Source organism: Gymnogyps californianus, chromosome 4 (genome assembly GCF_018139145.2).
Source record: "Gymnogyps californianus isolate 813 chromosome 4, ASM1813914v2, whole genome shotgun sequence".
NCBI classification, from domain to species: Eukaryota; Metazoa; Chordata; class Aves; order Accipitriformes; family Cathartidae; genus Gymnogyps; species Gymnogyps californianus.
The window spans coordinates 22,489,352-22,514,493 of record NC_059474.1 but is presented as its reverse complement, the minus strand read 5'-3'; positions in this window follow the sequence as shown (position 1 = coordinate 22,514,493).

Genomic DNA, 25,142 nt, shown 5'->3' with positions numbered 1-25,142 from the left:
TGGGTGGAGGATTTGTCACTAGTACAGTGCCTTATGGTTCTTGTAATATCCTGTACTACTTTCATCATTTTGGTATCATGATTAGTTTCTTCAATTTATTAAACATTACTAATATGTTCCATATGTAGTTCATTTTCTCTCTCATGTTCTTAGGAACAATGTACTGTACTAGGGTTATTTTTAAAATGCAGTGAACACATCAAACCTCACTACATTTTTAAGAAGGCAGGAATGAGGAAGGACAACTTGCCTGCAGAATGGTAGGACAACAAACAAGTAGGTTTCTTATTTCCTCATGGACTTGCTCCACATTCTGCAGGCAACCACAAGAAAGCCTGTGCCTAGTTTTTTTGTTTGTTTTTTGTTCATTTGTTTATGGTTTAGGTGGGTTTTTTTTCAGAGAAAGAATAATCTTAATAACTAAAAGTTTCTTTGTATCACAGCAAGGAACTCAACAGCCAGGGTCAACAGTCAAAACTTCAGAACATCCTTTAGATTCCTCTTTAAATACCTTGAAGCTAGTAAGAAGTGTGAACATAAGCATCAAAGCTTGAATGTGGTTGCCTCATCATCTTTTCTCTACCCAGACTTCACGAGTAGACTACACTCTGTAATTTGTTAAAATATCTTGGGATGCATTAAATGACTCTGACAGAAAAGTCATTTAACTCTTGTTAGCTAAGACTACAGTGAAAGCTACTTTAGAAATTTAAAACAAAGAAAGTGGAATTTGCATAAAAATTTGGGGGGTATGTATGAAAAAACAAACCCCCAAAACAAAACCCCAAAACTCCTAAAGCAAATAATAATCATAATCATAATCATAATCATAATAAAAATCCCACCCGAAATCCCAAAACATTTTGAGATACTAAAATCCAAATGGGAATTCTAGAATTCTGCTTGATTTCGAAATCTTAAAAATCATATTAAATAAAGCAACTAATTTCAAATATAATCCTGAACATATTCATTATAAGAAGAAAAATATAACCAGACTGTGTGGGCTGGCAGATTGTTTAAATTATGTTCACTGGTACACTGAATGTGATCATCAATTGTGTCTGTAAAACACATAGCTAAGCTAAAATAGGTGAACTTTTTTAAGGTTCAGCTGATTAGTCCGGAATCTTGAAATTCATCCTCACTGGTTTGGGGGAGCATTGTTTGTTTTTTTAATGAATGAAGTGGTATTTTCATGTTTGTGAGCCAAACTCAGGGAAAAAGAAGAATCTTTATGGACATAGGCACATACTTTTTTTCTTCCAAATCTTTATATCATGCTGTCCTGGTCTTTAATGTTGTATGGTATGTTATAAACAAGACAGAGAACAAGTTGTCTTAACAGTGTAATGGTTTGTCCATGGAGAATGAGCTATTCCATGAGATGATATGCATGGAATATCTCTTCGGCCAGTTGGGGTCAGCTGTCCCAGCTGTGTCTTTCCCAACTTCTTGTGCACCCCCAGGCTACTTGCTGAGGGAGCAGCGTGAGAAACAGAAAAGGCCTTGACAGTGTGTAAGCACTGTTCAGCAATAAGTAAAACATCGGTGTGTTATCAACACTGCTTTGGTCACAGGACACCTCTCCTCCTTAGCACCATGCAGGCTGCTATGAGGAAAATTAACTCCATCCCAGCCAGATCCAGTGCAACGTTATATTAAATAACACAGTTTTCACATCACTAATTTGCTGGTAATTCACACTGACACATGTTTGTCATTTGAATTGAGGTAATAAATTTACAGCCAAATTTCCAGAGAAGTTCTTCATGAACATCTAAATAGAAGCTGACCTCCCATTTATCAACAAATATGGTCCTAAGTATTAAAGTTGATGATGAGTATTCATTTCTTCCTCTACCTATTTTTGCCCATACTGTCTATGAAATTGAATGGGGAATAAGCTATGATATTTGTAAGTTATATTTAGAGAAAAATAAGCATATTTTAAAAATACCGTTCTATAAAATTATGGTCTACATTTTAATTTTATTCACTAATTTTTTTTTTAATACTCTTAGTTGCAAATGTAACATTTCAACAGCAAAGTTTGTTTTTTGCAGAATCAAAGGAACAGTTTTATTATAGAACTACTTGATTTTTAAACTAATTCTGTTCTTCATTATCTTAATTACATTGTCTTATACAATGACCCAAGAAATCAGATTCTTTTTTCCGTGTTCACTGAACAAAGGGAACTTCAGGAAACATCTGCTATGTCTAATAATTCCAGTAAAACAAGTAATTGGTTCCAAAACAATTCTTTTTTGTGTGGAGGGAATAGGAGTTTGTAAAAAGTTTGAGCTTACTTCCCAAACTTATAGGAATTCACACTGTAGCTTATGAAATTTAAGTCTTAACTAGTGAATTTTCAATTCAGTTTTTTTCTGGTCATAAAATGGTGCTTTAGACAGAAAAATGTTGTCTTTCTGTTTCCATATACTTTTTTTCTTATTTTTTTTAAAAACACATGTATGTGGATAGAATTAAAAAGTTATTTGCTGTTGTATTTCTCTCTCACACCAATCCATTCACACTTGCATGTTGTTTTTTTTTTTTTTTTAATTTCTTGCATTTTCTCCACCACCTTCTCCCTGCTTCTTTTCTCCTTGTTATAACTTGCCAATGCTTTCTAAAATTGTTTAGATTTTCTTTGTGATACCTCTGGAATTGGAAAAAAATACTGCTTTCAGCATAGCCAATAGAACAGAAGATGAAGCTGATACAGCAGGACTAGCAAAAGCATTTTGCAAAATGAAATTTCAGACTTCTCTTAGCACTCATAACACTGTGTTCTATAATTACTGATAGGAGATCAATCTTTGAGGCTCAGGATCACTTCATGGCTCCCAGGGAGGTAGAATCTGCAGCAGCTGCAAAAGCAGCATTCTTAGCTTTTGGAGGGAGCAAGAAACTCTCTTGTAGTTTTCAGTGGTTTTGTAGTTTTCAGTTTTTGTAGTTTTTTTCTTCCCAGTCAAAACTCTTGATTAACCGACTCTGGAGGAACAGGCCTTGCACTTGTAGCTGGGGTCATAGATTCAGAAAGAACGAACAATGTAGAACTGTCTGACTCCTGCATGACTCTACAGAGTGAGATTTCCTGATTTGTTTATCACTGGCCACCATCGTCACCATTCAAATTGGCCTATGTACCTTCTAAAGCAGTATAACCTCTAACCTTTTGAATATTCTGAAGTAATATTGAAAACATTTCTAATTTTCATACAATACTACATGAATTTCTCTCATTCACTACGCACTGAAATCAGGGATGAAAAGTGAGTTGCAACTGAATATACATGTGTACATGTGTGTCTGGGAATCAGAGGCTACTCAGTGTTTAGAAGACTGATAAATCAAGCCAGCTTCAAACTTTAAAACATAACTTTGGTCAATTGATTCACTGCTCATGCTAATGGCTAGTTGTTATACCTTACTGATCTCTACCACTACATACACAAAGCAGTCAGTTCTCAACAGCCATCTCCTAAACAATCATCCTAGCTTTGAGTATACAACACCAGGAGTCGATATTGTACAGTTAGTGCTCATGGCTGTGGTCCTGAATGATCTCAGTCCTGGAGGTCGAGGTGATAAACTCAAGAGCTCTTTGGCAAGAGAAGATGGTAATTATTTTTTTTGTGTGTGGGCCCCTCACATCATGAGAGAGTCTGTCTTTCTGCATACCCTCCAGTTCACTTTACATTAATTAGAAATAATTAATTCCTGGTGACTGATGCTAGTTATGACAACAATTTTTTTCCTTGGATTTCCTCTAAGAGTTCCGTTCAGATTCTTACCCCAACTTTATGATGAAGTTACATGAGATGGCAAAGTTAACCTCACAGATTGACACTAATGGGAGAAGGGGGAATCACCTTCCCTCCCACTGCCCCAGCCCTCCCAATCATTCACCCTCGTTCCCATTCATCTGATTCCAGTTCATCTTTTGCCCTGACTTCAGTGTTGTTGGGGACTGTGTAGCAGTCTGGTTTTATTCCCTGATTTCTGTAGAACTGTGGAAAACATGTTTTTGTAAATTTCATATAAAACTATAATTTTTTTTATGAGCCACTCACTGTAGTCTTGTGTTTTATTAGGACTGCAGGGTTAATTTCTTTCCGGTGCAGTTCTTTCTTACATTAATCATGTAGTCCAGCTGATGGGAATGTACGATAAGAAACTGCTAGCAGATGGGCAGAGCTAAGGTGATGAGAATGTAGAAGGCCAGTGACCAGCTCTTAACTTCTAATGATTACCAACCGGAGAAAGCAGCATATATAAATGGAGCAACCACAGCTCAAAGCAAAAAGTTGACGTGTCATGACCATGGACTAAACAGATGGATGCCCTGTACATTGAGATTGGGAGGAAATGCTGCAAACATATATATGCATGTAAAATTAACTTTCCCATTACAAAGATCCTACATACTATGTTCCAGCTGAAATCAGCCATTCTTATAAGTTTTGAAAAGGCATTTCCACATTACTGCAGGACTTTTGTCTGTTGAAATGAGTGCTGAAGGCTAAAAACATACAGGACTGTATTAACAGGAGCACAGCCAGTGGACTTTGAAAAGTGATTATTCCCCTTTACTTGATAGTCATTAAATTGCATCTGGAATACAACATCCAGTTTTTGGTCTTGCAATGCAAGAAAAACATTGACAGACTGCAGTAACTTCAGCAAAGGGCCACCAGAATGGTCAGGGGTTGAAGCACTTGTCCTGCGAGGAGAAGCTGAGGAAGTTCAGCTTGTTCAGCCTGGAGAAGAGGCAGCTTCAGGGGGCTGAACAGCAGCCTCCCAATGCCTAAATGAAAGATAGTTAGAGAAGGGAGCCAGGCTCTTTACAGATGTGCACAGCAGGGAAAAGAGACACTGGTTATAAATTGACAGGTTATGGCTGAATGAGATACAAAGAGAAAACTCTTCACTCCAAGTATAATTAAGCATTGGAGCAGGTTGTCCAGATAGACTTCACAGTCTCCATGCTTGAAGGTTTTCAAAATCCAGTTGGACTAATCCCATCATTTCAGTGTTGAGCTTGTTTTGAACACAATGCTGGGCTAGATGACCCTGTGAATGATTCTATGATTCTGTGATTTTTTTGTGCTCTCTTACATATCTTTGAACAACTGTATTTGATTTTTTTCAGAAAGCAAGTCAATGTGTATCCAAGAATTTTCTGGATGAGAAATTTGTCTAGATATCACAGTTAAAAACATCTACTTTCCTTTAAAATTTCCATGGGCTTTTTAATGAGCATTATATCAAGACTTTGGAACACACTATTTCCAGCTGCAGAATGACCCCTTGAACCATGATGGGATTCAATTTCACAGCTTACTGGAGGGAAAAAATTCAACTGCTGAACTACCAGCGTAAGTACCTGAAGCCGTCTGACTCTTCATCTTTTGTTTTCCTATACAGATTCAGATTTGGCCTGACACACTACTTAGCCTGTGCGATCTGAAGTCACCACAGCAAGAGGCCACATGATTTGTTTGTTTCTTGTTGGATGTGCAGTTCCCATTAGCAGAACATCAGTTCTTGTGCACTCAGCAAGTGAAAAATAGACACATTTTATTTCATGTTCAATCAATAACATTATGGATTGACTTCTCTGTTGAAATATTTATGGAGAAAATCCAGCTGCCTACCTATTAATGAGAACCATTTTCATTATTTGTATTTGCAGCTTCTGATTAATGTCAGACAAATTGAATTACTGTGTGAAAATGGTTTTGATTAAAACAAAATTAGAAATCTAAACAGTTTACAACAGTGGAATTTTATTTCATTTCCTAATGTGAATCTTACCTAGATACTACAGCAGACTACTCATTCAATAAGATTTTTCTTTCATCTCTGTGACTACCAATTATGCTGCTTGCCTGGTTTCCTGCAATGCACTTCATGCTTAGTAAAAATTCATACAACTGGAAGTTATATGGAATCACCACTAAGACAGCTAAAAGAAAAAAAAAAAAAAATTAACGTATCTTCCAGCATCCTGGAAAATTAAAGAGAATTTTACTGTGAAATACTGTAGTACAATACTTGGCAAAGCATACACTTCCAATGACAGGTGGATTAAGCATTGGTGAACTTGGAAATAGATAGAGAGATTTGTATCAGAACTGTATAAAAAGTTTCCCATCTAGTTATTTCAGTTTAGCTCCATATTTTGTTGACTGAGAATTATAGTATGATTTGAAATATGGTTGTAAAATGTAATTGAAGGGGTTGTTTGGGTTTGTTTGTTTTGGGATTTTTTTTCTATTCCATAGCATGTATTGGACAGAATGCAGATGTTACTGTACATGTTTTGGTGGCTTGTATTCAGAAGTACAAAGGACAAAATTCATCACCTGAGCTTGTTTAGCACAAACAAAGCAATAATTATGGGCTTCTGAAACTGGGTTCTGAAGATTAAGAAGATTAGATCAGTAGTGCTTGCCTCTCCTTCTTCAATAGCACTCCCTCCTACCTTTTTAGTACATGTATTTGGAAAGCAAGGCTCAAGGAGTCTTCACACCAGGCTTTGCAGTCTAACTTTGAGGTCTGACATCTTGTCATCTAATTATGAGTGATGCATACTAGGCTTATTGGCAATTTCATTTTCAAATGAAGGAATGTGACATCTTCCTAGATCCAGTCCAATTTTCGCTACTCTTCTGCTGAATGATAATACCTGACCCTGGGGGTTGCCCAAGTGGAAAAGAAAACTGAACTCTAAGAAAAATAAATACTTTGTGGCATCTCATTCTTCTCTCTTTACTATATATGCAAAAAGTATTATTCACAAGAAGTGAAAGTGGTTTTACAAGGATTAACCATGGAAAATATTCATATATGTTGCTACATAAATTCAACCGAACTTTTACAATGTGTACAATGGTAAATGGTAAATACAATGAGTAAATAGCACAATAGCAAATGCAAAAGGCATGACATTTTCTAGGAAATCTAAGTACAATATATAAATATAATTTTAATAAAATTAAATGCAATCCTTTGAATTATGCATTGTTAGGATGTATCAGTCTGCATCTTGAACAGACCCTGAAACAACATTTCCCAATTAAAGTCCACAGCAACAAACATAACATGATGCATTATAAAACTGCAAAATGTCTGGAATAGAAAATTACTTTCTTGGATAGCAAGATTAACATTATCATTCGATTAGCATATGCCCAATACTATTTTGGATGAGATTAGCTTCCCTTTGATTACCCATGTGTTCACAATTTGGGGTACTTCATTACTTGCACATTTCTAACCACATCCATCTTTCCCATTACACCTTTTCAATTACAATGAAAGTGGTATAAAATTACATTATTATATTCACATTTTAATTTGTAGTATAACTATTAATCTTTTCCTAAGCCTTTAACCAGCTGGATGGATATTATGACATAGGATTTTTCTCCACTAAGCATTCTTTTTCTTCTGACTAGCAACTTTTTGTTCTTTTTTTGGAATGTGGGTCAAAGACAGTTTAGATTCCATCACACCTGTCCTCAGACAAACATTTACATGTGTATTATCAAGGTAGAGGTAAAACTGTTAAATAAAATCTGTTTTTATTTAACAGTTTTCAGTGGGTTTTAATACATCAAGTTGAATTCGATTTTTTTTTTCAAATCAGAACTCAGTAAGCATTTCAAATGTGATACATAAAAATTAATGTAACCATTTGGAAAATACAGGGCCAAGACATTGATTAGTTATCAGATTCTATTCACAAAATGATGGGATAGTTAATTTCAGTAACGTCAAAACATTAGGAGTACCATAAAAAATGATGGGCAACACAGGCCACGTTCAGCTCATTGAATTATGTCTGGTCCATAACCTCACTTTATATCACATTCCTTCCAATAGACCTTGTGACAATTTTAGACTTGACTTTTGAAGAAGACTTTCTATCAACTTTGTTTCATGGAAAATTTCTTAAAATTAGTAGGTAACTTTAAAGCCCTTTATTCCAATGAAACAGAATTTATTTGTGAAACACTGCTTTGTCAAAACAGATTCACCAAGCAAATGACGTGGTTAATTCCTACTGAAATGAGATCCTAATGTTTAAACTGTTAGGCAGTTTTGATACCCACAGGCAGATCAAACACAGAAAAATGGCTTGGCACCTTTAAAACAGGTGAACTTTAATGGGAGTTTATGTACCTCAATAGAAAGTAGCTGACTAAATAACCTTCACCTAGCCGTAGATGTCCAAATCCTGACCACTTAATGTCTTACATCTGTGGTAATTTTCACCTCGGATTTTGGCCACAACTTCTGGGCATGTAGGCAGACTTACTAGAGCTAATATCAGAAAACAGGAACTAATGGAGCCTTAATCTGTGGTTGGAGGTAATTCTGTTGCACACACTTCAGCAACACTGAAAATTAACACTAAGCAACGCTGGATTTCATTAACTGCCTTGGCCAGTGATGTTTCTGTTCATCTTCTAAATACATAAATATTACTTATTGATTAGAGGATTCCACTGCTAACGTGATCTAAATAATATTATTTCATCAGTATGAGGGGACAATCTCTGAGAAAATCTCTGGCTTTCTCTTTGAGAGCAGTTCCACATTGTATAAATAGCTATGTATTTACTGAGACTGTGATTGTCTGTACAGCCCATATAGCATTTATAGCCCTTGAAATCTCAGACCCACATTCCTTGTCCAGTGAATATTTAGGAAGGAGAGCACCAGACAGGCAAACAGAAAATAAATTGTCCTAGAATAAACAACAGCCTGTGAATAAGGCTGAATATAAACCCGAACAAAACCTCAGCATAAAAGTTAATCTCACCTCTTCATGAATGTTCCACCTACAGGCTAATTGGTTTTAATTCTGATGCAGAACAGTAATTTTTAAAAATCTTGAGTACTTGTGTGGAATGGGGGGGGACACACCACAAAAAAACAACAAATGCAAAAACTAGTCAGCCAAATCTGATCATTATTTTTTTTAACTTTGCTTCGAAATTCAAGTAGAAAATAATGTTTAGAAACTAATAAAAACATTAGATTCTTGTGAATAAGAAACAGAAAATGAGATAGCTGTGTATCAGATTCAGTAGTTTTCTAGATTACAGTATGCCCAGCCAAAAAGGCTTTCCATTTGTTCATTTGCTTCATGGCCATATCAGAAAATAAGATATGAGATGCAGTTATTCTGGGTTAGGAAAGCTAGAAAATGCTGTTATTTTGCTTATTATCAATAGCTCAGGCAAAATTCTCTCTTATATGACTTAACTTCCAGAAAAGAAAATCTGTACTTCAGTTCAGGGCCACCAGATATTCTTCTGTGTAAACCCTGACACTATCTAATTCAGTATTTCATACATACTGTTTCCAGATAATGAAGAGTCTAGAGGAAAATCAGATATCAGAATCAGTTCAGTGATTGTTTTTTGGGTTTTTTTTTTCAGAACTGAAGTGTGCAGAATCTTTCTACATACCCAAAAGACATGAAACCATTTGGAAGGTTATCATATCATAGAATAACCACTGAAAGAGTGAGTTAGGGTGGTTATTTCATCACAACAGACTAATATACAAGTAGATGAGGACATCATACTGTTACTAGCAGCTTGGATGGAAACTCTTTTTTACAGCTTATCGTTTTACAGGTGTGATATGCAGGCAATACTGTGTCATGAACCTGGAGACTGTGAATCATGGCTGCAAAAGAAGGGGAAATATGTCACAGCAGCCCTTTTAAAAGTAAGTAGTCAAATATTCTCCTTCCTCCCCTTCACTCTGAAGACATGTCAGTTGTCACAGGAAGAGAGTAATAAACTATTTTGCATTCAGTGCCTTAGAGAAGCCTTCAATGCATTCAGCAGTAGCTTTGTGCTTCTTATCTTCAAATTTCTAATACAATTTACTGGTGGAGTTAATCTGGAAAAAAATACATATATAATTCTTTTTCACACTTTATGAATTAAATAACACAATAAAATCAGTTCCATCCCTTGATAATCTCTGAGATAGTCTTTGATCCTTGTTTCAGATATCCTCTGTTCCTTTAACATGCCTATACCTTTTCATTTGAGCAAGAAAAAATAATTTGCTCCCTGCTATTAGATTGAATATAATTCGTGAAACTGATACAATGCATCACTTAGTTACACTGTTCCTGTTGTCTCCTTGTAGATTAACTACGGGTCTGGTAGATTAATTGTTCTTGATGGAAAATCAGAACAAACCCATTTTCTATGCCATTCTTCTATGAAGTTAAGCCTCAGTGATTCTATTTTCCTTTTATTCTATCACTTTTCTTGTTTTTCTGTCTCACTGTATAAAAGAGTTTCTTCCTGTATAAAAGGATTGAAGACTTTGAAGTATGATGGTGTATTGGGTTCGCGTGGCAAGGTTTTGGTAGCGGGGGGAGCTCAGGGGTGGCTTCTGTGAGAAGCTGCTAGAAGCTTCCCCTATGTCCGATAAAGTTAATGCCAGCGGGTTCCAAGACAGACCCGCTGCTGGCGAAGGCTAAGCCCATCAGCAACAGTGGTAGCGCCTCTGGGATAGCATATTTAAGAAAGGGAAAAGAAGTTACAGGGGAGTTGCAGTTGCAGCCAGAGAGGGAGGAGTGAGAAGATGTGAGAGAAACAACTCTGCAGACACCAAGGTCAGGGAAGAAGGAGGGGGAGGAGGTGCTCCAGGCGCCAGAGCAGAGATTCCCCTGCAGCCCGTGGTGAAGACCATGGTGAGGCAGGCTGTCCCCCTGCAGCCCATGGAGGTTAACGGTGGAGCAGATATCCACCTGCAGCCCGTGGAGGACCCACGCCAGAGCAGGTGGATGCTCCTGAAGGAGGCTGTGATCCCATGGGAAGCCTGCGCTGGAGCAGGCTCCTGGCAGGACCTGTGGAGCTGTAGAGAGAGGAGCCCACACTGGAGCAGGTTTGCTGGCAGGACTTGTGACCCTGCGGGGGACCCACGCTGGAGCAGTCTGTTCCTGAAGGACTGCACCCCGTGGATGGGACCCATGCTGGAGCAGTTCGTGAAGAGCTGCAGCCTGTGGGAAGGACTCACGTTGGAGAAGTTTGTGGAGGACTGTCTCCCGTGGGAGGGACCCCACGCTGGAGCAGGGGAAGAGTGTGAGTCCTCCTCCCCCTGAGGAGGAAGGAGCAGCAGAGACAAAGTGTGATGAACTGACCCAAACCCCCATTCCCCATCCCCCTGCGCTGCTTGCGGGGGGGGAGGAGGTAGAGAAAATCGGGAGTAAAGTTAAGCCTGGGAAGAAGGGAGGGGTGGGGGGAAGACGTTTTAAGATTTGGTTTTATTTCTCATTATCCTGCTCTGATTTGACTAGTAATAAATTAAATTAATTTTTCCCCAAGTCGAGTCTGTTTTGCCCGTGAAGGTAATTGGTGAAGTGATCTCCCTGTCCTTATCTCAACCCATGAGCCTTTCATTTTATTTTTTCTCCCCTGTCCAGTTGAGGAGGGGGAGTGATAGAGCAGCTTTGGTGGGCACCTGGCATCTAGCCAGGGTCAACCCACCACAGATGGCCAAATTTGGGCCAATAAAATAAAGCTCTCCACTGTGTAGACAGCTAGAATATAAGAATGTATGTCCGAGATGCCCACTAGGGATCACTGAAAGCAGGATGGTTCTTTAATGGTGTAGTATTTTCAGTGTTACAGAGCATACTTAAAACCTGGTTGCCTACCCCAAAAATCTCCAGCATAGGTAAGTATAATGCCTGCTCATATGTACTTCCAAGTACATGCAGATGATTCTTCAGTGATAATATAATAATATCCTGTGAAAACACTTGATTTATCAGAAATTTCACCTTCTTAGTGTCTGTCGTGGTTTAAGCCCTGTCAGCAACTCAGCACCACGCAGCTGCTTCCCCCCTTCCCCCTCCCAGTGGGGTGAGGAGGAGGAAAGAGGGGGAAAAAAAAAAAAGTAAAACTCGTGGGTTGAGATAAGAACAGTTTAATAACTAAAGTAAAATATAATACTAACAATAGTAATAATGAAATACAATAATAATAATAGTAATGAAAAGGAATATAACAAAAAGGAGGGGGAGGAAGGGAAAAAAACAAACAACAACAAAAAAGACCACCAGTGATGCACAATGCACAATGCAATTGCTCACCACCCGCTGACCGATGCCCAGTTAGTTCCCGAGCCACGATCCGCCCTCCCAGTTAACTCTCCCCAGTTTATATACTGGGCATGATGTCATATGGTATGGAATAGCTCTTTGGCCAGTTTGGGTCAGCTGTCTTGATGGTGTCCCCTCCCACCTTCTTGTGCCCCTCCAGCCTTCTTGCTGGCTGGGCATGAGAAGCTGAGAAATCCTTGACTTAGTATAAACACTACTTAGCAACAACTGAAAACGTCAGTGTGTTATCAACATTATTTTCCTACTAAATCCAAAACACAGCACTATACCAGCTACTAGGAAGAAAATTAACTCTGTCCTAGCTGAAACCAGGACAGTGTCATTTCAGGCAAATTATACATCTTAACTTGAAGTCCTGTCAGGAGGTAAAAGTACTGCAAAAAAGTGAAGTAAAGTAACAATAAGAAGCAAAACTAAATGAAAGAGGTCTCAGTAGTAGACTCAGTAGTACTCACTAGCAGTAGTGGTATCCCTGTGCCTAGCCTAAGACTTGTTATTTAGCAATTCTTATTTACACCATAAAATCTTCACAAATACCATTTGTAGAAGTGTTCAGGATACTCTATTTTTTGCATGTGGAACTTACTGTAGCGCAATTCTATTAAAAGGTTTTGCTTTCACTGACTTATCTTTAAAATCTCAAAAGAAAAAAAAGAAGTCATAAGAACTAAGTGTATAAAGTATGCTAAGAAGCTACCACCTTCATCTGGTAAAGTGGATTTAATGTTAGCCAGCTTTCCCTAACTTTACATGCTTTCAGACATACAAATAACATAATTTTCCTTACAAGAAAAGAAAAGGAGAAAAAAGAAAGGAAAACTCCACAAGACTAGCTTTCCTAAACTCAACCTCTCTTAGATAAATTTAAGTGAGTAGCTCCTTTTTAGCTGGTCGATTTCTCCCTTGAATGAAGTTACAGTGTTGCTATCTAAAGTTTGCAGTATTGATACAATCAGAATTTAAAAAAATAATTAAATCAATCAGCTTAAAATCAGAAAAATAAAAAAGTCTTTCGTTATGACATTCAGTTGCATGTATTAATTCTCTTTAAAAGTTCTTCAATCTTTAGCTGAAAAATTAACCTATTTGCTTGGAGCTCCTCAGTGAAGGAGAGCATTTGGACTAAAAGAGTTTAGTGACAACTCTGCAATTTATACAGTTTTAAATAGCAAGATGAATTTAGGCAAGACGGCATTTTTGTGCTTTGTTAAAAGTACATAACAGTATGCAAAAGATTGAAACAGATAAAGATTAAATCTTATATTTAGATAAATCTGAAGGACAAATGTTAACAGATCGGAGAAGATATGTTTATTCTCCAAATAAAAATCATCTGATTTCATATACTGTGTATCAAACTGCTAATTCAAAATTAATCTTTATTATCATCTAAGAAATTGAGTTTATTTTATTTGAACTCTTTTTTCGCAGATATTTATGTGAACATATGACACCTCCAGAAACTTGTGGGATTTCTATGTGAGGGGATGAGCATAGACTTTTAAATCAATATATCAGACTAGAATCAAACCGTAAGAATTAATCTGGAAATGCCTGAAAAGCTCCATAGAGATAAATGTCAAATACTTGCTGAAAGTTCCTTGGAATTCAGATATTAAATTAATTTTGTCCCCTTTAAAAATTCCAGCCCTAATATTTTTTAGTTACAGCATAGCCACTGTTGGAATCTCTGAGAGCCTTGTCTTATTTTCATTAGGTGTTGTGTTAGTCCTACATTGATTTAGAGTATAGGCCTTGATACCAATGCAAGGTCTTATGAATAAATAAATAAATGAGTATCCCATAACTGAATCCAGTTAATCTGGGCCCTGAGAAACCCAACTAGGACAATATCCAGCAAATGGAGCCAGTGCAAAGTATTTCAACAATGGATAAACAACACTGACAGCTTTTGGATGAAGCAGACAGAATTTTCTGCAAAATCATTCCAATAGGTAACCAGTGTTAACTGTAGCTTACTAGCATCCATTTCCAGCTGTGCGTTCTTGTGTTCATTTTATGCGACCTCTCTATTCTCTTCTTGCCACTAAGCTAACAAAAGAATTAAATTTGTATGCTGTTTAAAAACCAAAACAAACAACTTTTTCTTAGTATGCACCTTCCAATTCTTGGAATTCAAAAATAGTATTTATTAGCACTAATGTATTCTTATGAGCATCTGATAAACAGGAAAGTTGTCTATTGGGCACAGTTCTGCTTTATGCAAGACATATTTATACAAATTTCTGTCTTATCTTTGTTGTTTAGTTAATTTGATTATAATTTTAATAGCAGAGCTTGTGTTCTTAAATGTTAACCTGGAAGTGGCTGGGAATGTTTCAACATATTTTTCAATATAAAAAAGTTTTTTTCAAAACAGAAGTTTAGTATAGTCACATGTCCATTTTGATTAGGTGTTCTAAAATAGCAATAAAAAGGAACTTAAAATATGAATCTGGGATTAATACTGTGGGGAAAAAAATCACTTTCTGGTTTGAGATTATTTCTATTTTTCCATCTGTATCAGAAATTAAAACAAATAAAAGTAAAAACAAGGAAGATAATATGCAGTGTGAACATTTTTGAAATTTGGTGTATAAAATATATCAACCTACAATACATTTCCTAAGATTTTCTGTTAGAATTTTTAAAGTTATGTCCAGTTTCAGTTTGGGACAGAGTTCATCCTTGGCCACATTTACCTGAGAACTTATGCCAGCCATTGATACTTCAAAAATATTTACCAAAGACATACTATCTTTCAGAAATTCTATCTGGTTTTGCTAAAAAGCTTCCACCTGGGTAGCCTAGCTCCTCTACCTATTTTTCTCACGCATAAGAAGAATATTCTAAGTAAAATTCTCTGCTCTGGAATTCCTTTTAGTTTTTCCGTTAATACTATAAGCTGATACAGCACAAATATGTCTGAAACAGTAACTTGCCTTTATTTTGATCTTTCTCATCCTGTGACATACCCTATTTTAGCAGGTCCAAATGGCTTCAGAAAAATGTAGACATAGCATTTTCCAGTATTGCCAAGTTTTACTTCTGTGCTCTCTGCTCATAAGGACAGATGAATTTTGGTGTACTGCAAAGCAAATACACACACATAACCTCAACACCAGAGTTACTTGTACATTTGGCCAGCTGACTGTGCTTATGTGTAGTCATGCCCACAGGCACCTATGTGCCTGTGTGGGTTTTAGCTTTTATCTTCAAATGATCTAACTCTTCAGTGGGATCGTCTCTTATTTTAATGTTCCCTTGGAGTCTATATACATTTATGGAATAAAAATGTAAGCCCATATGTATTACAAAATGCATTGCAAACAGTCTTAACCAGCTCTGTCACTGAATAGATTTATTATGTGTGTTCCTGACTTTGTGTTTCAGAAAGTCCTTTTAGGACCTGCGGACTGGTTATAGACAAGCAACCAAGTTGTCAAGTCTAACAAGTTAATTCATTTCAGCTCCTTTGCTGTAACTGCCTGTATACCTAGTCTAAGCCTAAAACAAATTCAAACTAGATTACTCAGTGAAAGATAATAGGCTATCTCAAATTTATCACAAAGTAACATAGCCAGTTTGCACAGAACAGCTCATGCATGGTAATTTCATGCTCTAGCATGTCCTACAGTAATTTATACGTGCATTCAGATGCAGAAATATTCTTATGATTGCAAAGCATGTAAGTTTTTGGATTTTTTTAGAATTAAAATATCCAGATCATCAGTGTCCATTATGATGACTGAGAAGATCAGGTTTATTCCTGTGACTCTCCTAAGGTTACAGAATCACAGAACCACAGAATGGCTGAGGTTGGAAGGGACCTCTGGAGGTCACCTGGTCCAACATGCCTGCTCAAGCAGGGCCACCTGGAGCAGGTTACCCAGCACCATGTCCAGGCATCTTTTGAATATCTCCAAGGTGGGAGGTTTCACAGCCTCCCTGGGAAACCTGTGCCAGAGCTCAGTCACCCTTACATTCAGAGGGAACCTCCTGTGTTTCAGTTTGTGCCCATTGCCTCTGGTCCTGTCACTGTTACTGCTGAACTGTTAAACACAGGTGCTGTGGATCCATTTGTAGCTGAAGAAGGTTAAGTCATGTCCTTTAGGATACAATAGGAAGTGTAGAAGTTGCATCACTTCCTGGTTTTCCTACTAAGCATATATCATGGGGTTCTGTCAAACCATATTTAAAAAGCATATTTAAAATGCATGGGAGCTCAGAAGTGATATACATTTCTCTCTTCTATTTCATATGACAAAGACATAAGCTATGGAACTTCAATCAGAGGGGGAAGTAGGAAAAACTTAACTGCATTTTTTTTCTTCTCCATTCACTTAAACTTCTTGTCCTATTCATTTAAACTCAAGCTCAGTTTTGCTTGAGAGTTAAGAACAAAATGATATTTGTTTTGGAAAATGTTTTGTGACACCTGGAAAACTAAGACCACTCTTTCAGTGATCCACTTTTCCAGTTTCTCTTACATAGGCTTCTACTTTGTTTTGTCCATTAGTACTTGTCTGTTTTCTTCCTTGTCAATGAATAAAGTAAAATGAAATCATTAGTATGCATACCAGAATTTAATACCAATTGATGATACGTTAATTTCCTGCACTGCAAAAAATGGATAAAGCATTATGATCATGCTATGGTTGTGTAGGTAGCTAGGGTCTGGCGGTCGGAAGATATCGCGCTGTACGGAAAAGTAGGGTCCCTCTCCAGATAGCCAATAGCGTTTAGTTTGTGGTGTAAACAGACGGAAGTGACGTTGTAAACCTGAGCTATATAGTGCTGTTCTACTCACTAATAAAGGCCATTTGCCGTCCACCACATTGGTGTCTGTGAGCTGATGGCCCGAGCGGCCTGGGGTTGGTCGCCGTGCCGTTCCTGAACCAGGTCGCCACGCCTACGAAGGCAACAAGTGGTGCCGAAACCCGGGAAACTCGCCTGGAATCGGGTGAACGGCGGCCGGAGCGGCAGGACCAGCCCGGCGGGGAGGACGCTCCCGGACCAACAAGGAGGATGGAAGCCCTTGTGAAGGTCGTATCAGAATTACATAAGCAGTGGGGTATTGATTGTAAACTCAAAGATTTTATTCTCGCAGTTGCGAGGCTTTTGCAAATTGGGGTCATTGACCAGCCGGTGGATATTCTCCACCCCGAAGTGTGGGATGAGTGCACAAAAGCGTTAGCCGAGGAGACGATGTCCTCGGGTTGTGGGAAAAACCTGGGGTCGTGGGGGAAAGTTGTACAGGCTCTGCAGAGGGCCATGCAGGAGCGGGAGACCTGGAGGGCGGCGGGGAGCTGTTTGTTGGCCACCCCGAGGCAGGGAGTTGTGGCAGCCACGCGGACTTTGCACCCCCAGACGATGACGATTTTGCTGGGCCTGGAGATCGGCAGGAGGGTGGCGCGTCCCCTCGATTCCCGAGCCCCGACCCGCACCCCGACCCGCTTACAGAGGGACAGAAACGAGCCAAATCCTTCTGGGGTGGGTTGGCCGAGGAGGCCAGGGGCGCCGCGGAGAGGCCGGAGTCCAAGGAAGTCTGGGCTAGACCACCGCCATATGCGCCCCAACATGGCGCCGAGCACAAAGGGGAAGGGCGGGACGAAGATGCCTTTGGCGGGAACAGGGAGGAAGCGCTAGTAAGCGCACGCCGCCGGGAAGGAGAGGGGAACGTGAGCGAAGGGCGGAAAGCCAATCAGAAGAAATGCCCTTATAGGGTAAACACCTCGCCGAGCAGAGGGTGGGGTGAACCAAGAGGGCGAGACGAACCAAGAGGGAGGGGCGAGCCAAGAGGGAGGGAACGGCCCGCCCGCAAGGGAAGCAGGCGGGGCCGGAGCCCAACAAAAAGGTACTGGAAACCGGAAGTAACCAGTCAGTCGAGTTCCGACTCCGGATCAGACACTAGCTGGGATGAGTGGCTCGCAACCGATTCAAACTTAGAGGAAGGAGAGACGGAAATAAACAAAGTTAAGAACCGAAATATCCCTGTTCAAATTAAAGAGAAATCGCGAGGAGAAATCCCTCTCACGGACTGGAGGAAAATAAAGATTGCGTGCGCCGGTTGGGCCCCATCGGCCGCGCTAGCGTTCCCGGTCCGGGTGATGGATGGGGGACAGAGGGTCCACTCGCCAATAAACCCTAAGGATATACAAGCGATTGTTAAGGCGATCGCGGATAAAGGGCTTAATTCTGCCATGGTCTCCACCCTCATAGATGGTGTCTTCGGGGGAGACGATATGCTCCCATTTGATATAAAACAAACTTGTAGATTGATCTTTGACGGAGCAGGAATGATCGTTTTTAAACAAGAATGGGAGGACAACTGTGCAAGGCAACTGGCCCAAGTAACTGGAGCAGATCATCCACTGCATGGCTCCAGCCTGCAGCGGTTAATGGGCACAGACCCCATAATGATTACCCCCCAGGCCCAAGCCCAGGGCCTACGGGCCCATGAAGTTATGGCAACTACTCGTGCGGCCAGAGAAGCTATTCGCACAGCCTCTAGAGTTATTGCCAAGCCATCGTCATGGTCCACAATAAAACAAAGTGAAAGTGAGAGCTTTACACAATTTGTAGATCGTCTCCAAGCAGCGGTCGACTCTTCGGCCCTGCCTGCGGAGGCAAAAGGCCCGGTTGTAGCAGAATGTTTACGTCAGCAGTGTAATTCGACAACCAAAGAAATTCTGCGATCACTACCGGCGGGGTCAAGTATCGCGGACATGATTAAGCATGTCGCGAAGGAAGAGCACCTAGCCCCAATTCAAGCGGCTGTTTGTACCGCAATAGCTAACGTGATGGCATGTTTCAAATGTGGCCAGGTGGGCCACATTGTGGCAAACTGCCCTCGATCGGGGGACCTACCAACAGCGCTTCCCCCGCGCCAGGACCGACCCAGAGGACCATGTTGGGCCTGTGGTAAGAAAGGACATTTTGCTAAGGACTGTAGATCTAAAACTCAGGGAAACGGGAGGGGGAGAGGGCACCTGGGCCGCGCACAGCCCTCTCCCACTTGGGACGTGAGGCGGCCCAATTATGCCAATCCCGGATGGGGCAAAGCACTCCCGAACCCGCTGCCCCCTCGAGAAGCGACCAATTTTATGGTTCAACCGACGACCCAGCCGAACCTGTCCCCACCTCAGGGACGGCAAGGATCACCCCTTGGGGGCGAGACCCCAGGGTGGCCCTGGCAGTAAAGTGTGATAATCCGCCAGTGGTGTGGGGGATCTGTTCCCTCTACAATACCTTAAATGGCACCACCATTCGTGTCCCCTTTTTGATCGATACTGGAGCAGATGTTACGGTTATCCCTGAGACAAACTGGCCCCCGCATTGGAAATTGGAAGACGTCCCCATGGTGGGTGGAGTCGGGGGATTATCCCGAGCTCGAAAGAGTGCTCAATTGGTAGCAATCACGCTTCACACTGAAAAAGGACCGGAGAAAACCATTACCCTCTTCCCATATGTCATGCCAGGAGTCCCACCCCTGTTGGGAAGGGACGCTCTAACCCTATTAAAAGCCAGGGTGACAAATTTACCATAAGGGCCACTGCCGTACACCCACTTCCACCAATTAGACTGACATGGAAATCGTCCGACCCAGTGTGGGTCGAGCAGTGGCCCCTGTCGAAGCCTCGAATGGATGCCCTTCTCGAGATAGTTGACTGTGAACTACAACGAGGTCATATAGAACCTTCCACTAGCCCATGGAACACCCCAGTTTTTGTAATATCCAAACGAACCGGCGAGGGGTTTCGCCTCCTTCATGACTTGCGTGAAGTAAACAAAAAAATCCAACCAATGGGTCCTGTTCAAACGTTGTTGCCCATGAACTCTATGATACCAGAAGGACAACCTTGTGCTGTCCTTGATATTAAGGATTGTTTTTTCTCGATACCTCTGCATGACGAGGACAAGGAGCGGTTTGCTTTTTCTGTTATGTTTCCAAACAGCCAACGCCCCAACTTACGTTTCCAGTGGAAGGTGTTGCCTCAAGGAACGATTAACTCGCCTACTATCTGCCAAATTGCGGTGGATCGGGCGTTGACACCGGTCCGGCGCAGTGATCCGGCCGCAACCATCATTCAATACATGGATGATATCTTAATCGCCGCGCCGTCGGGAAGTCAGGTGGACCAGTTAGTGTCAACAGTCTCAGAAATTCTGAAAACAAACGGGTTCGAAATCGCGAGCGCGAAGATTAAAAGAGGACCTTGTGTAAGTTTTTTGGGAATGGGGGTCACAAGTTCTTACGTGACCCCTCCCCAAATAAAAATCCGTCGACGCATCAAAATGCTCCATGATATGCAACAGTTAGTGGGGTCTTTACAATGGCTCCGCAACATTGTCCTGATCCCTCCCGAAACCATGGCCCCCCTGTATGATCTCTTAAAAGGAAAGAACCCATGGGAGCAAAAAGCTCTGACGACGGAAGCAATGAACTCTCTTGACTTCATTGAGCAACAGGTATCGTCAAGCACGCTTGCCAGGTGGAACCCGGATGTACCACTTGATCTGTATGTACATTTCACAGAAGGGGGGGGAGTGGGAGCACTAGCACAGGGCCCCCCTGAAAAAGCTCAACCAATACAATGGATAGTTCTGGGAAAACCGTCACGTGCATTCTCTCCAGGAGTCGAGTGCCTTGGTAATCTCATCATGAAAGGCAGAAAACTCGCCCTAAGATACCTAGGCATCGAACCCACCAGGATATACCTACCCTTCCGTAAACAGCTCCCGACGCAATCAGTGGCAATGTCAGAGTATCTGGCCATAGCCCTCGTCGGATTTGGTGGAGAAGTCCGGTATGCTACAAAACCCCCCTGGACTCAAATGCTGGCAATTGTCGACATCGACCTCCCACAGAAGATCATGGATCGGCCCCAACGGGGACCAACGGTCTTCACAGATGCATCCTCAGTAACCTCAACCGCGGCGGCGGTATGGCAGTCGGGAAGAGAATGGCACTGCATTAAAATGACCGATTATGCGCTTTCAGTCCAGCAGTTAGAAGCGATGGCCGTAGTACTGGCGTGTGGACTGTTCCCAACGGAACACCTCAACATAGTAACCGACTCAATGTTCGTGGCCAAGCTTTGCTTAGCCATGTCAGGGCCCGGCGTATCAACATCCACAGCAGCGCTCATACTAGAAGAAGCGCTTTTTTCCCGAAAGGGCACCGTATCGGTCATCCACGTGAACAGCCACGACCCACTCAAAGGGTTCTTCCAAACTGGCAACGACAAAGCAGACGCTGCCGCAAAAGGGTTGTGGACGTTAAGAGACGCCCGCCAGTTGCACGAGTCACTCCACATCGGAGCTAAAGCGCTAGCGAAGAAATGCGGGATCTCAGTCACTGACGCAAAACACATAGTAGCCACGTGCCCCTACTGTCAGAAAGCACCACTGTGGTCCAGTGGAGTCAACCCCAGAGGCCTTAAGGCCTCCGAGGTGTGGCAGATGGACTTTACGCTCTGTCAGTTGCTGAAACCTCGAGCATGGCTAGCAGTAACCGTAGATACATATAGCGGAGTGATCGTAGCCACGCAACACCTTAGAACCGACTCCAAAGCGACCATCCAACATTGGTTGACGGTCATGGCGTGGCTTGGCGTCCCTAATCAGATCAAAACAGACAACGGTCCGAACTTCACTTCTAAATCAGTTCGGGCATTTGCTTTGAAATGGGACATCACTTTGACACATGGCATTCCATATAATAGCACAGGACAAGCTATAGTCGAACGAGCAAATCGGACTTTGAAATCTAAAATAGAAGCGTTGGCAAAAACAGAAGGCTTTGCCAACGCCGTTCCCCCGGGAGTTCAAGCACGCCTGCTAACAACAGCCCTTTTAGCGCTAAACCAGTTCCCTAGGGGAGAAGAGGTGAATAGCCCCACCCAAAAACATTGGGCCACTCGAGCGCTAGAAGAAGGCCCGTTAGTCATAATTAAAAATGAGCTGGGAGAATGGGAGCAAGGGTGGAAGCTAATCCTTACAGGGCGAGGGTATGCCGCTGTTAAAAAAGATGGAAAAGTTAAGTGGTGTCCGCTTAAGTCCATTAAACCGGACCTTCGGAATAAAACTAATGAAAATTGTGAGTTTTTGTTCACAGGATTGGATCATCGGTCGCCCCCGTAACCCGTACACCCCGGTGACAAGAGAAGATGACAAGTTGGCAAGCGTCCTGTCCAAGCCTAGGAGTTCCGCACTGGCAGAACCCAGACAACGGCAAACTAGCCTCCGCAAGGCGGGGGCTACGATGCCTTTGTGTGATCTTGACTTTGGAGCTTGTCACTATAGGGCAGGCAGAAGCAGATTACTATCACCATCAGCCATTCAAATGGACCCTTGCCAGGTGGGAGGATCAGCACGTGATTAAGGAAAATGTTACAGCAGGACCTCCTAGCTTCGCTGTCGCACTATGCAGCATGATAACCACACCACCTTGTTTGGCATTAGAAAAATCAATCAGATCATTATCTGAAGTAGTGTTACAAAACCGAAGGGGATTAGACCTGATGTTCCTGCAACAAAGGGGGTTATGTGCTGCATTAAGAGAAGAGTGGTGTGTAAGAGACACTATGGCCAAACTGCGAGAAGGATTGGAAAAACAGAAAAGGGAACGAGAGGCACAACAAAGTTGGTTTGCATCATGGTTTAACTATTCACCATGGCTGACCACCCTGATCTCTACCTTGATAGGGCCAATCGCGATGATTTTGATAGCACTGATCTTTGGACCCTGTATATTAAATAGGCTCGTGTCGTTTGTTAGGAGTCGGTTAGAAAAAGTTAACATCATGTTAATAGAATAATATTTTGTTCAAAATTTCCTTTAGCTATCCCCAGTTATACCCTGTTACTCCTAGTTACCCCCCAGTTACCTCTTGCCTAGTGTGCCTTATGTTTTCTATTCAAGTTTGTGATATATATTTTAAGATTGTTATAAAGACGATATATATTCTTTACAGATTGTTATATTTTAGCCAATTTAATTACTCATAGGGAGGGGGGAAATGTAGGTAGCTAGGGTCTGGCGGTCGGAAGATATCGCGCTGTACGGAAAAGTAGGGTCCCTCTCCAGATAGCCAATAGCGTTTAGTTTGTGGTGTAAACAGACGGAAGTGACGTTGTAAACCTGAGCTATATAGTGCTGTTCTACTCACTAATAAAGGCCATTTGCCGTCCACCACATTGGTGTCTGTGAGCTGATGGCCCGAGCGGCCTGGGGTTGGTCGCCGTGCCGTTCCTGAACCAGGTCGCCACGCCTACGAAGGCAACAGGTTGTTGAAGTCTCTAAAACTGAGAATACTTGCATAGCGTAAATAAATTGTGCTATGCACTATTTTGCATTTTTATACTGTGGGTTTGAAAGATCTGGATATGCCATAGGTTAATAGGTAGATCCTTATATGTTAAGCAACATATTTAGAGACAAAAAAGAAACATTTTTTAATTACAACTATTTAAGTGCACACTGAATGGGCACTTTGAATTCAGGAGACAAGCAGAGTGTCAGAAAGTACCTGAACAAGTTCAGTATAATATAGTCTGCAAGTTATGTTTGAAATATTCAGTCCTAGAGTAAATGAATCACCTCTCTCAAAGCATAAGTTATTAAAAATGCACTTCAGCCTATGTTAATGTTCTTTACTACCTATAATAATGTTCTTCGCTGTTTATATTCTTCTCTATCCTATGTCCACAGACTTTTCTTCACTGACACTATGCTGGACTCTATTTTAATCCTTATTTACAGAAAACATATTTTTTCAAATATGTATTTTATTAAAAGTCTGCTACCTGCCTCCCAAAATTCTCTCTGTTGCTTGTCCTGATCAATCACTTTTATAATTACTTGAAAAGACACTAAAATAATTTAAATACTAACATACTTATTTATTCTATACAAAATGTTCATAGAAAAGAAAGGGAAATAAAGAATACCAAAGGTCACAGTTCTCCATATGAAATAGGACCAGAGAAGTAAAAAGGCTGTGAAAAATTAAGGCACCACTATGACTTCTTTGGGGAATAATTACAGGGTCATCTATGGCAGTCTTTCTTAAGGGATTAAGTTTACACAGTTTGATCAGTGTAAATCGATGAATGTATTGCTATAAATAAGATAATGATTACTTTTAGCACAATGTACATAAGTCTACAAGCAGATACCATTTTTTCCTTTTTTTTTTTTTTTTTCCTTTTGAATTTCAGCAGAGGAATTACTTGAGAGTTTTTGCAGCAAGCATGCCATAGTTACAGATTGAAATGTGAGCTCTGTAAGCTCAGTAAGCAGCTGATGATGTTTTCTGTTAACAGACCAAGCTTTCTGGGAAGTCTTATACTCTCAAGAAGAGGGAGCCAGCAATAAAAAAAAGCCAAAGTTTATAAAGAAAGTAACTATGATGGTACTGTAAAGACCTGAAAAAGGAAAAGACATCATTCTACTTCTACATATGCATTCTAAAATAGCATCCTGCCGGGCTGTTACTATTGCTTGATTATGGTTTGATTATGCTTTTATTATTCAGTGCCAGTAAACAGAAGTACAGACAGTTCTCCTTTATGCTAAGCTCCTTTTTACTTAGATTTTCATAAGTATGGAAGTGCCATTAGGATTCCACAATCATTCTAACTCTGCTTGCCACATAAATTCTGCTAGCAGACTGGGAAAGAAAAGCTAACTGTGTACACTATATTGTACTGCAGGAATTATCTGGATTGTCAAGTATCAGTATTGTGAATTTACCTTACAGTGAGGGAAGGAATTAGATATCCCATTGAAGTATCTTACTCTGAATTCTCTTACTCTATATTATAATGGCCCCTCGACACAGAACAGAAATGGAACACCCCTGAAACTGTCCTTATTTACTCAGGAAGCTTTAGATTCACCCCTTAAAGTCTGTGAGCAAGGAGGACAAAGGGAACTGAAAGTCAGCTTTCCTTACTT